The 13,342-nt window shown below is 36.3% G+C and overlaps 1 protein-coding gene across 4 annotated transcripts in view; it reads left to right on the forward strand.

Annotated features, from left to right (window-relative positions):
- Positions 1-13,342, forward strand: part of LOC123950930 (sodium channel protein type 2 subunit alpha) — a 147,575-nt gene that overhangs the window by 47,647 nt on the left and 86,586 nt on the right. The window contains exon 1 of one of the 4 annotated variants that reach the window (XM_046019432.1): positions 11,778-11,850. The exons of 2 other annotated variants lie outside the window; for them this stretch is intronic. The gene's annotated coding sequence lies outside the window, so the exon portion shown is untranslated. Of the gene's footprint in view, positions 1-11,777; positions 11,851-12,833; positions 12,919-13,342 lie in introns of those variants that run through there. One more of the 4 variants, XM_046019433.1, reaches the window with a different exon arrangement.

Raw genomic sequence — 13,342 nt, forward strand, 5'->3', positions numbered from 1 at the left:
GGCTCAGGTCATGATCTCAGGGTCCTCGGATCGAGCCCTGTGTTGGGCTCTTTGCTCATCAGGGAGCCTGCTTCCCCCAACCCTCTCTCTGCCTACCTCTCTGCCTGCTTGTGATCTCTATCTGTCAAATAAATAAAATAAAATCTTAAAAAAAAGAATATTTGACAACAGTAGAATTAAATTAGAAACCAGTAATAATAGGTATCTATAAAAATTGGAAAATAGCAACACATTTCTAAATAATCAATACATGGGTCAAAGAAGAAATCATAAAGAAAATTAGAAAGTGTTCTACATTGAATGACAATTAGAATACAACATGTTAAAAGTCTGTGTGTTCATGCCTTTTAATCAATCTGTTGTCTTAGGACTGATTGATCAAATTAACATTAATAATCAAAATAACATGAAAGGGGATAGGCAAAAAAGCGACTGAAAGAGATCATATCTACTATCAGCCAATGTTTTTATTCTGTTACAATTATAGTGAAGTCACTGGATATTGGTTAACCTAATAGACAAATATCCTTTCAGTGTCAATAAACAATGCTAAATAAATATTTTGGCAATTTTTCCCTGATAAAACCCATATAGGGGTATGTATGAAGCTTTCGTTTCATCCAATGAAACAGTAGCAGAAATAGTCTGGATACTTAAATATTGACAAAGATTATAACTAAAGAATAAGTTAATCAGTGATTAAAAAGTTGAATAGATAACCAAGAAAAGTTGTGAAATCTTTGTTCTGAGATCTGAGACAAAACCATCTGTCTCTGATTTTGGTTCAATCCTTAATGAGTGTAACCAGTCTGACTAAATGATCTATTGGGAGGCCCCCTTCCAAACAAAAAACCTATGATTTTAATTAGCGTTAGTTATAGTGCCAACACAAGGGGAAAATTTTGCTCACTGCCATAAATAGTGGTAGGGGTTTAATTCTAAATCTAAGTTATATCTTCTAATTGATAAATTCTTTTATTTGGAAGAATATTTTATTTATAGAACTCCACAAACATTCCTCCTCCCCCTCCTCCTCCTCCTCCTTCTCCTCCTTTTGCTTCTTTGCACTCTCCTTCTCGCTCTCTCTCTCTCACTGTGTATCTTTTATGAGAAATCAAGGAATATTCAGTTTGAAATTTGTGATCATGACTTGAGCTTTTCAAAAAATGTGTGAGTCATGTCTTGCCCTTTGATAATTTCCAAGTGACGAAGCTGCTTTTACAGATCAGTCCCTACTTTTAATGATTTCCGTCTATTTTGTTTCATTGGGAGTGAGAAAAATAAATGGGAAATGTCATTCATGAGTATGAGCTTGCAAATGAATACGTGGAAGGCGAATGATTATTACTTTATCTGAGGAACGCAGTATGTTTTCCTAAGCCTTTTGCCCTTTTCTCTTCTCAAGCATATAGTTTCTCCTGTTTTCATTTACAGGTGAAAACAGTGCAGCAATGTGGTGGGATGGCAATCACATCTATGTGCATGGATAGAAGGCTATTCAAAATCTAAACATCTTACAAGTTTAACCTTACTTTTATAATTCACATGCATGAAGTTATATAGAGCAACTTTAAAAAATATAGAATGCAAGAGATCATTTCTTCATTCATTCTTACAGGCAAAAATTGGTATATTAATAATATTAAAAAAGAGAAGAAAATGAATGAGCAATGCATAATGCTTTGCTGTTCAAAAAACATTTTACTTCAAATGATCTGAATTCATCCCAGCAGCAACATTGTTGATTTGATCACAACAGGAATTATCTTTATTCTGAAGAGAGAAGAAACAAGAAAGAAAAAAAGAGAGAGAAAAGTCCTACAGGTCAAGAGATTAAGTGAACTGAGGAACAGAATGGCTAATTCTCTGTGTTTTCTCTCTAAAATGTAGGAGTGATTAGGAATAAGGGATGTGTTGCCAACATATTGAACAGACAAATACATTATCAAAACACTTTCCCACGTGAAAGCAAACAAACAAAACTTTTTGTATTGTATGTCTTTTTTTTTTAAAAGATTTTATTTATTTATTTGACAGAGAGAGATCACAAGTAGGCAGAGGCAGGCAGAGAGGAGGAAGCAGGCTCCCTGCAGAGCAGAGAGCCCGATGCGGGGCTTGATCCCAGGACCCCGAGATCATGACCTGAGCCGAAGGCAGCGGCTTAATCCACTGAGCCACCCAGGCGCCCCTGTATTGTATGTCTTAATTGGTTATGCTGTTATGTTGGTCTGTTTAAAAAACTGCATCCTTGTCAGAAAGACTATCTCTTTTCTAATCTTTTAAAATTTCAACAAATATTTCTAGGCATTAAGGATAGGCAACATTTTGCCTTGTCTGCTTCTCTGACATCGAGCTGTTTCTGGATGCTAAATATGGCTACTGCACTTTTCATATCTGCAAGGCTGTTCCTGGGTCCACCCTGCAAATAACCGTCCAGGCTTAGACTTCTCTGAGCAGCCAGGCATGGCTATCCCGCTTTCAACGCCCCCATTCTGTTCTGTGCTCAGGCTCAGGCCATTTAGTGGCAGTGAACTTTCCTTTATTTCTGGTATGATTGTTGCTTCTCAGGGTCTGGCTTGGGCTCTGATCTTGACATTTATGTCACAGGTGTCACCGGTGAAACTGCTGGGAAACCAGATGGCAGGCCTAACTGAGGTTGGCAGCATCTGCTGTTGTACTCATTGTCCCTGCTACCTGCTCTACTTTCTTCTTCCTGTTGATGTTATTGTCCTGTGTTGCAGTTTCATTTGTTCAATGCTATTTACCCTTCTATAGGCCTTTCCAAATGTGAATTCCTTTCTGTAGCTCTTTTCATGCATTTTCTCTGCTTGGAACCCCATTATCCAGGAGGGCTCATGACTTGGCTGCCTTCCTTGGGTCCTTCAGGAGCTTTCCCTTAAATGTCACTTCCTCAGCAAGACTTTCCCTAAGCACCCTATTTAAATTTTCAACACACCACTTTCCCCGACCCTGATATTTTTTCTCTTCCTTCCGTGCAGTATCTTTTTCCATAGCAATAGAGCACAGGCTCTAGTCCATGTTGATGTACTTGTACATGATCTGTATCATTATGATATATAAAATAAAAGCTTTATGAGGGCAGATCCATTTGGTTACTTACTGTATTCTAAGCATCTGGAAGAACACTGGCTCTTAGCACTTTAAAAAAGTTGTCTCTTATTGTTAAATGATACATTGCATTGCAAATTCTAAAGTACTGGGCTTCTAGCTTTATATTTGGTCTTATTCAGCTTAGTACAGTGCTATGTGTAAGAGCTTTAAGGGTATGTTTCACTTACTTGTGGAGTATAAGGAGTAACATGGAGGACACTGGGAGAAGGAAAGGAAAGGTGAATTGGGTAAATTGGAGGGGGAGGCGAAGCATGAGAGACTGTGGACTCTGAGAAATAAACTGAGGGTTTTGGAGGGGAGAGGGGTGGGACGATGGGTGAGCCTGGTGGTGGGTATTAAGGAGGGCACATATTGCATGGAGCACTGGGTGTGGTGCATAAACAATGAATCTTGGAACACGGAAGAAAAAAAGGGCATAGGTCTGTGTACTGGGTTTTTTATTTATTTAATCCTCACTATAACCCAAGTCCTTTGCCTAAAGAAGCACAGCGAGAAAGTAGCAGAGTAAGTATGCACACTAGTTTCATCTGGCTCCAAAGTTACTGCCTTTTCTTCAAAGCACGGTGCCCACCAAATACTAGTAAGTCAACAAGAGCCCCTCAAAATTTCTACACCATAAATCAGGTGTAGCTGATTGGCTAAGAAAAAAGAACTGTAAATTAGCTTCTGAAAAAGATAGTGTCAAATGCCAAAAGAAGGAAATCCAAAACTATTTAAAGCCATAGCACCTTTGGCTTAAGTGCCTGCACGTCCAAGGTAACTAACTTAAAAAGGAAGACATGTTTCTGGACACATGTTTTGACATATCTGCTGAAAATATATTGTTTGCAATGTGAAAGTAACAAAGACAAATAGATTCTTTCTTGATTCTGAAAAGGCAGGAAGAACTGCTCTTCAGTGTCTTCTTACTGTGGTCTAAGAAACAGTAATTAATCATATTTTTAAAACAACAGATTTTATCCGTATGATCTTTTTTTACTATGTCCTCTCTTTGACCTCTTTTGATCTAGTAAAACAAATGCAAGTTAGGTCTCATTTTTAATTTAGTACCATATATGTATGTATAGAGAAACCACATGATGCAATGGGCACAGGAGACTGGAGGAGGGTTAGCAAGCCCAGACAGGCTCCCTGCCCTCGTGGGGCCCAGAGCCAAGCAGGAGCAGCCACTGCTAAGGGAGATAACATGTTCCGTGAACATCTGGATGTTGAATTATCTCTAATCCAGAATTTAGGTTTAAAAAAAACCCTTAATAATTAATTAAATTCTGTCTTCATTTTTCTTCCCTTAGTGAGAGATAATTTGATGTGCTCTCTCTGTCTCTCTGTCTCTCTCTCTTTTTTAGGTAATCATATAATCTGGAGGTTGGAAGTATTTTGCTATTCTACATTTCAATTATTAGCCCAGACAGGCATGCTTTCTATAGCATTTGCTTGACTATTTCTGGTAATTGAGAATTATTTCTTGTTAAAAAATAGTCACTTTGTTTAAGGCAAGTCTAAGAATTTGAACATTATTATTTTTATTAAATAAGTTTTTTTCTCCTATAACATTCCTATTTGTCTTCAATCTGTCCTCTAGAGTCAGAAGAGCCTTTTGCACATCTAGGCCCCCTGCAACATGACAGCTTGTTTAAAACTGTGTCTCTTTGAAATTTTCTGTTATCTAGTTCTTTTATTGAGTATCTGCTTTGTGCACGGTATTGCTTTATGTACTTAAAGGGTCACAAAGGGAGTATATCATAGCCTTACCTCAAGGTAGTTACATAAATATGACAAATAGTGTGTGAGAAGCAAGTGCTGTTGAGTTTGAAAAAGTGAAAGGCCATACCCAGCTGAAAGGATGTAGAAATATTCATGGGAAATGTAACATTTGAGATTTAAAACTGATATTGTCTTGTCAGGTTGAATTGTGAATTTTAGGTAGTGAAAACAACATAAGCAGCAACTTGGAAGTAAAAACACAGAGATCAGGGTGCAAGTTTAGGAAAACTTGAGCAAATTAGTTCTTCTTTACCATAAAGTGCTAGTAGAGGTTGACAGGTAATAAGACTGGGAAGGAAATTTGGTGCGTTCTTTAAACGTCGGGGAGAGGAATTTGTACTTTCTATGAATGGTAATGGAGAATATTTGAAGATTCTTGGATGAGGGTGACAAATACAAGGTTATACTTTCATTAAATTGACTTAGTAGTAGTTTGGGGAGTGAACTAAAGCAAAGAAAAATGTATGTATAGGAATGCATTAAGAAAAAATGGCACTCCCTACTTACATATAAAGGAAATTCAGAAAAAAAAAAGAGAGATCTCTTAAAGAGAATTTTTCCGAACAATTTCACCTGAAAAACGGAAAGACTGGCAAATAAATGATTGTTGAACTGTCTGGCCTGGTGAAATAAGCTACCAAGGCAGAAACAAGCATATGTGTGTATATATGTGCCTGTGTGCACAGGTGTATGGATATAGTGTGTGTGTGTGTGTGTGTGTGTGTGTGTGTGTGTGTAGTGGAGAGGAGAGGAGAGGCGGCAGGGAGAGTAGTCTGACTTTTGTTAAGTAGTCTGACTTTAAGAAAGGTAAAGTAAGCTCAAACAGTAGAGTGGCCGTAAATTTATAGAGTCACTTAACACGGCCCTGTGTAACTGAAAGAAACAAAACTGGAGACCTGGAATTAGGCAGGTGTCATGACACATACATATATACTGGTGAGAGTGTACTGAGTGAAAAGACAAGAAAGCTTCTGAATAATATAGGAGTACAACTGTTAATTCACCAATGATTTACTGGATGATTTATCTCAGATAATGAGGTATGCTGGACATTGTGGAAAAACCACAAAAAGAGATGGGTTAAGATAAGAAATATGAGATAATAGGGGAGATAAGTTTTACATGGATAACTTTAATAAAAAGTAGAACTGACAAACATCACTAAGGTGTCTCTGAAAAAAGAAATCAGCATTTAATTAGCATCTACTATGTCCTAGGCATAGTGCTTAGTTTTTTCTTATAAATTTATTTCATAAAACTTAAAATGAGCCTTGATTCCTACAGATGAGAATATTAAGGTTCAGAGAACTTTAGTCTTATTCTAGCAGAAGTCAAGATAACCCCACAATAACATGATTATAAGGGGAACCCAGTTATATTTTAGGTCACCAGTTTAATAGCAGCGAGCTTATGGTATCGTGACAATATCTCAGGTATAGAAAGGGATCCGGTGACTTAAAAAATCAGGCATATTTCACGTTACCCTTCTCAGTTGGTGTATCAATGGTACATTTCTCCAAAAATGGAATGATGAAGCATATTTAGAATTTGAAATCAGACACATGTGAGTTTAAATGCTGCCTCTGTTGGCAGTGCCTCATTACAGCCTCCATATGCCCAGATCACCACCACATTAGAAAAATGTCAACAGCATTACTTCCCTTACAAAATATCACAAGGATTAAATGAGATAACTAATATCAAGAATCAAGTAGAGCGTCAGAATTTAAATCACGTGAACATGAAATGAAGACACAAATCTGTGGTCTCTTATGGTCTCATCTTCTCTCATATCTAGTTCTCTCTCTGTCTCTCTGAGGAACACACATATACATACATACACGCATGCACAAATTTTGTATCAAGGATATTTTGGAATGTAGCTATTTTTTGAGCATTGTTTTTCATTTCAAAGACCTTCTGCTCCTGGCTTTGCCTACTTGTTCTCTCCTGGGATGATGCCTGGACATTAGATCCACTACCCCACTGAGGAGTTTAGAGACTGCCCTTTTTTCTCCCCCACTGAAGAGGGTTAGAGCTGAGGGCCCAAGTTACAGGTAGAGGTCCTCAATGAAATGGAAGGAATGAAGAAAACTGAGCTGGAAATATTCTAGCATTTGGAAAAATTTTTCACTTTTTGGAGAGGACCATGACTTGGGAAATTTTCTTCCTTGCCTATTAAATTCAGAATTGGAATTCTGTGATTCTAACATAATTTAGCCATCAAAATAAATGAATATGTAATCAGAGTAGAGGTGGCCTTCCAACTGACAAATCACTTAGGAAGGGTTGAGGTAGTTCATGGATAGTCTACTAACATGCACTTAATATATCTTAAGATTAAAATAGGATGTACAGCAATGTTGCCAGACTATCTGCAGTAGAATAAAAATACCTGCATAAAGATATAGGCATATGTCATTATACATAACTTATTTTTCCCCAGAAAAGTTGGATGTAAAATGATTATTTACTACACTGAATAGTATTTCCCAGGGATCATCATGATTATGAAAATATTGGTGTGCATATCTGTTAAAGAAAAAAATAATGTTTAAAAATACAACAGGGCGCCTGGGTGGCTCAGTTGGTTAAGCGACTGCCTTCAGCTCAGGTCATGATCTGGAGTCCTGGGTCTGCGTCCCACATCAGGCTCCCTGCTGAGCAAGTAGTCTACTTCTCCCGCTGACTTCTCATGCTCTGTCACTCTCACTCTCTCTCTCTCAAATAAATAAATAAATTTAAAAAATATAACAGTCTTTAAAGAAATGAAGGATATTGTTCAACAATTATAGTATGAACAGAAAATACAGAAAATGAGTTTTTGGAACTATATATTGGAACTAACCCTAGAATTGAAAGAAAAATGATGATTTATCCAAATAGTATCTACTAAGCCTATGCCTTTCATTTTCCATTATGTTCTGTTCCCAATCTATAATGGGAAAACATGTAAATCTATTTGTTCAGAACTTTCTCCCTTTTATGGAAATTGTTAGTTACAGAAATCAGTGAGTGGATCAAGTTAAAGAGAGAAAGATGTAAAAACACAGTAAGTGACAATAAGAAAGTTTCTGAAAAAATAAATTGAAATCTATGGATTAAGTAAACTAGAAAATCCAAAAATAAATCCTCAGATAACATTTAGCAAGTCTTTTCTTAATTTATGTTTCCAGCATTATTCTAATGTAATGAAGAAAACTAAAAATTAGTTATAAAATAGGATTAAAAGATAACTTTCAGAAAGACATTTCTTAGTCTCTCTCAGCTTTCTTGAGTAAAAATCCTCAAGTTTTTGAGCACTTATCCACAATCATTAATTATAACATAAACTATTATATAATTATTTCCTTGTCTGTGAGATTAAGTAAGCCAATTTTTTTTCAGTATAAGTTGAACCTTACAGTAATTATTATAAAGTGAATCTTTGTGGAAAGAAATTAGAGTCATATGCTATTTTTACTATATATCTTTATTTTATAATTCCTCTATCTTTCATGATAACTTTTATATTTGTAGATGTCATCATATATAATAACATGGCTTCTTTTATATTTTAATTTAGAAAATTAATGTTCCTCTTTTATAAGTGAGAAAAATTTTTAAATGATGGGATTGAAAGGCAAAAAATGTTATCAGAATTTAGAAATTAGTTCATAATATTCATTCCTTTCTGACTACTTAAGATAATATTGTGTGCCTTTCCAATTACTTATGAGTCTTCCAAATATAATGTCTGGCTTTAAAAGTTGTAACATAAAATCACCTTTCTGTAAAGTAATGCAACTGAATGAAGTTTAAAAGCTTCATGTAACGTGCCGTTTAGCAATCTCCTAAAATGTCAGTTTGGTGTTAACAAGAACAAATAGAAGAAAAGCTAATGTGCAAGCCTTCTGAAAACTTCATCCTGGGAAATCAGAGATAAGAGACTATGATTCTTATTTCAAATCTATATTGCATAAAAGTATTTTTGAAATGGAAAAAATATTCACATGTTGCGCTTCATATATCTTGGGTGTTTTGGTAAAACATTTTCTGTTCACCCTTTTAAATATCCTGGGACACAGTCACTAGCTAGGATCACTGGGACAAAAATGGGTGACCCTACAACCCTACAACTAATATGATGTCAAAGAAACTACACATTCCCTTGGCATTCCTGAGAGCAAGTGGCTCCTGGAAAAGACTGAAGAAACATTGCATAATGGTTAGGCACATGGATTCTGTGACCAAAAAGCATGGTTCAGATTCTGACTCTACTATTTCCAGCTTTGAAAACTTGATGCATGTTGCAAACTATTTAATCTTTTGGTGCCTCAGTTTCCTCGTGTTTTAAATGGGGATAATCACAACATCTATTTCATCAGGTTGTTATGAGTTATGTGCTTTTAAATAGTTCTCAAAATAGTGCCTGACAAAAATAGTGCAGTATGTGTTATTATGGTTAACCTCCCCCAAAAGATACATTTGCCAAATCACTTTGTAATTGTTTTACTCCTTAATTTATTTTTTTGAATTAGAATCTTATTATACAAAAGCCTATTATTAAGCACATTTGTAAAGTGAGACCAAAATATTCATGTATTCATTTGATAAATGAAGCTAATGCTCATCATAGAGATTTGTGGAATATACGATTACAGTAGGACAACTTATTTTGGGGAAAGAATCTTCTAACTATCTTGTCTGGTTTCTAAGTCTTTAGGATGGTATACATAGAAGATATATTTTTTTCTAATGAAAATGGTAAAACCAGAAAATACGCTATATAAATGTATACAGCATATTTTCTAGCATACATATATAGCATATTTTCTAGCTTTATCATTTTCATCAGAAATCTATTTATACATATGTGTATATATATGTATTTATATGTGTGTATATATATTGTATAGATAGATCTTCTGACATTAATAATATTACCAAGTATTGAGACACCACAAATATGACCAGTATGTGACCAGAGTACACACTTTACCGTTTTTGTTTTTTTTTTGTTTTTTTTTCCATTTTATTTATTTTTTCAGCGTAACAGTATTCATTCTTTTTGCACAACACCCAGTGCTCCATGCAAAACGTGCCCTCCCCCCATTTTTGTTGACAAGCATCTATCCACCTCTTGTCCAGTGATAGTATTCCAACTTTGCTTTTGAGGGATATTCCTAGACCACTGCCACAATCCTGACTGTTCATAGGTTTCAAGGAAGGTTTCCTTCTAGTTTCAAGGGTGAGGCATTTGCTTTCGGGGAGGTCAATCAAAGCACAAAGGACGGCATTACCTAGGACTGAGTGATTACTTAAGGGATGGGTATGTAACCCAGCTGGAGCCAGTGAAATGCAATGAGAGTTTTTCTGAGTGTTTATTCCTATTGGATTTAAGTCTGGGAGGTTGGGAGCTGCTATACAGCACCTTATTACAATAAGGAATGAATCTCTAGAAAAGTTAACACCACTGAAGTCAAAGCATAACTAGATGCTGGTAATGTCATCTGTGTTCCAGAATCATCCCATGCCTAAACCTAGCCCTAGAAAAAATAAACCTTGAACTAATGAACTTCCTTTTCCTTCCATCCTTCCTTCCTCTCCTTTCTTCCTTCTCTCCCTCCCTCCCACTTTCTCTTTCTTCCCTTCTTTCCTTCCTCCCTCTCTCCCTCTTTTCTTCCTTCTTTTCTTTTCTTATTTCTTCCCTCCTTTCCTCCCTCCTTCCCTCTCTCTTTTTTCTTTCTTTCTTCTTTCTCAAGCCAGTGTGAGTCATTCTTTTGTCTCTTATAACCAAAAGAGGCCTGCTAGAGTGATTAAATTTTTTTTTTACTGGATCTTCTGTATGCTCAGTTCCAACAAATACATTTTCTATGAAAATGATGAAGCTAGAAAGTATGCAAAATATATTGATCATAATTGGTACCACTGCCTGGTATTTATTTAATCTTTATTTCAGGCTTTAGTTGCATGAGCAAGTGTTTATGACTGAATAAAGTTCACAGATTTTTGGTGTCAGACTTTCAGTTTGAATCCTACGTGTATGATTTTAGATGACTAAGATCGTAATACGTATGTCCTTTCTTCAGTTTTTAAATCAGGATCATGAAAGTGTTTATTTGATTAAATTGTGGGGAGGATGAAATGATATGGCGCATACAGTCATGCTAGCCCACTCAGTGACTGGCACATAAGTCCTCCAATCATCACTTTATCATCAATTGAAAGACTGGCACTTAGGATTTCACTGGATTTTCAGTTTTCTTCTGGCTGCTTTTCAGCCACTAAAATCAGAGTTAAAATAAGATTGGTGTCTCATCAGGGTTATTTTATTTCTAGAGAAAGTTTATTTGTGTAGCACAAAGACCATCTCTGTTGAATTAGCAGAGCACTTTATTGGATTTCAGATACTTTGGGGCTGAGGCTAATGTTAAATTCCTCTGTATGTAAGACTTTCACTAGTATAATTGCTTTTTTATGTTTTTATTTTTAACAGTCAGTATTTATTTTCCTTTTTCACTTTGAATTATTTGACTTCTGGCTTAGCAAATAAAAAGCGTGATCAGAAGCTTAATCTGTTAGCAGAATTAATGATTGAAATCAGCAAAGTCTTAGTGTTTTGTTCTAAGAAAAGCCTGTGAAAAAATCAGAGCTCCATTAGTGAAAGCTTTGGGCGGCTTCAAACACAGGGCTCTGTGTACGTACACTGTGAGCGGCTTCTCTTCACAGTTCCCCCGCCCTCTAGTGGTAGTTATAATAACGCCATTTTGTAGTCCCCAAACAGGAAATGCCTGTTCTTACTTCAGTTACCAGAATCCTTTTACAGGAAGTTAGGTGTGGTCTTTGAAGGAGAATTTAAAAAAAAAAAAAAAAAAATGAAAAAAAGAAAAAAAGAATGATGGAATTTTAGCTGCAGTCTTCTTGGTGCCAGCTTATCAATCCCAAACTCTGGGTGTAAAAGATTCCGCAGGGGTAATGTTTTAATATTCTTATTATGCTTATTCTCTGTGATGCTTCTCTACCTATACAGTAGAATCCTTGGGGGAATCTGCAGAGGACCACTTTCATTTTGAAGCTGCTGGCTGCATGTTTTAGCATGTCTCTTTTATTAGAGCATCCAGGCATGGCAGTTTCCTCCATGGAGTATGCATGGACCTTCTTCATGCCTATTTCTGTCGAGGCATGAGGGTCTCTCGGGATGGGTGAGGTAAATGAGGGATGTTTTGGAGGCAGTGTGATACTGAGAGGGCAGCCTGCTAGCTAGTGGCTGAAAGGTCCTAGTCTACTTCAGAAAAAATGTAGAAACGGTAGAGTAGCTTATGTTATTTTAAATTTCCCTGTTTGATCTAGCATATGCTACAGAAATGATGCATTTACTCTTTGAAAATGCACTTTGTATAATTAAATGGCAATTCTCATTCCTGTAGGATGGGAGTTAAAATGGATTGATATTTTAAAAAGAAGAATTATATACAGATGGCATTCAGGAGTTAATGTTTTGGTTGTATGGTTTCAAAAATCATAGAAACTCTTGCAGCTGGTTCAGAGGTAACATTTGGAATGATTGGTGTGCTCTGTGAAGTTATATTTGTTAGTCCGGTGAAATATAATTAGAATACAGTAAGCCTCTATGTCATGGCAAAGACCAACAAAATAGGAGTTTGTTTAAAAGATAAACTATCTTAAACTTGTTATTTTTTCAAGTCTAAATTTGCTATTTAGATGTTTATGAAATGGACACTATTTGAGAAAATGAACTAATTCTACAGTGTTTACTAAGTACTGCAAATTTGTTAATTTAAGAAGCAATTATACTAGGTAGCAGCAGGTTGCTAAGCCAGGGGGGTCCAAGATCCAGACCTCTGACGTGGATGACTTCCTGCCCAGTTTGGCAGGAGCTGGATCCCTTCCTGTGCAGCTTCCGAGCAGTTCCAAATGCAATCGGGCATCCCCCGCTCCTTCCTGCTCCCTTGCTTTCAAGCAGTATCTACCTATGTTTCCATAGCCTGGCATTTCAGGATTTCCAGAGCTCTTTACCAGGTGCGTTGATTTTGAATAAGCTATTAAAGGGGGAAAAGTAGGCCAAAAGGAACATGGAACAAAATGTAGAGGTACATGCAAGATCCTTGCATAGCCCAGGTTCTATAATTTTGGGTGATTGTTCATCTCTTGTTTTGGATCTCTGATATTTTTTTCAGAAAGGATGCTGAAAAAGATGGCTGCCAAAATAGTCACACAAGTGAAACAGCAAGCACAAACCAGTATCCTCCATTTCTGTGCTCCGAATTTGGATATTTTCACTTAAAACATTTTGGGAGTGGGAGACTAGATTACCTCATAGACATCTACTGAATGTGAAAGACAGATCTCCATGCAAGCAAATGAATGCATGCCCGAGAATCCCCTGAATACAGCTTCCTTAATAAAATATTGCAGATAGCTTGGTTTATATATTTTATCTCAG

The sequence above is a fragment of the Meles meles genome, chromosome 9 (assembly GCF_922984935.1).
Source record: "Meles meles chromosome 9, mMelMel3.1 paternal haplotype, whole genome shotgun sequence".
In the NCBI taxonomy this organism is placed as follows: Eukaryota; Metazoa; Chordata; class Mammalia; order Carnivora; family Mustelidae; genus Meles; species Meles meles.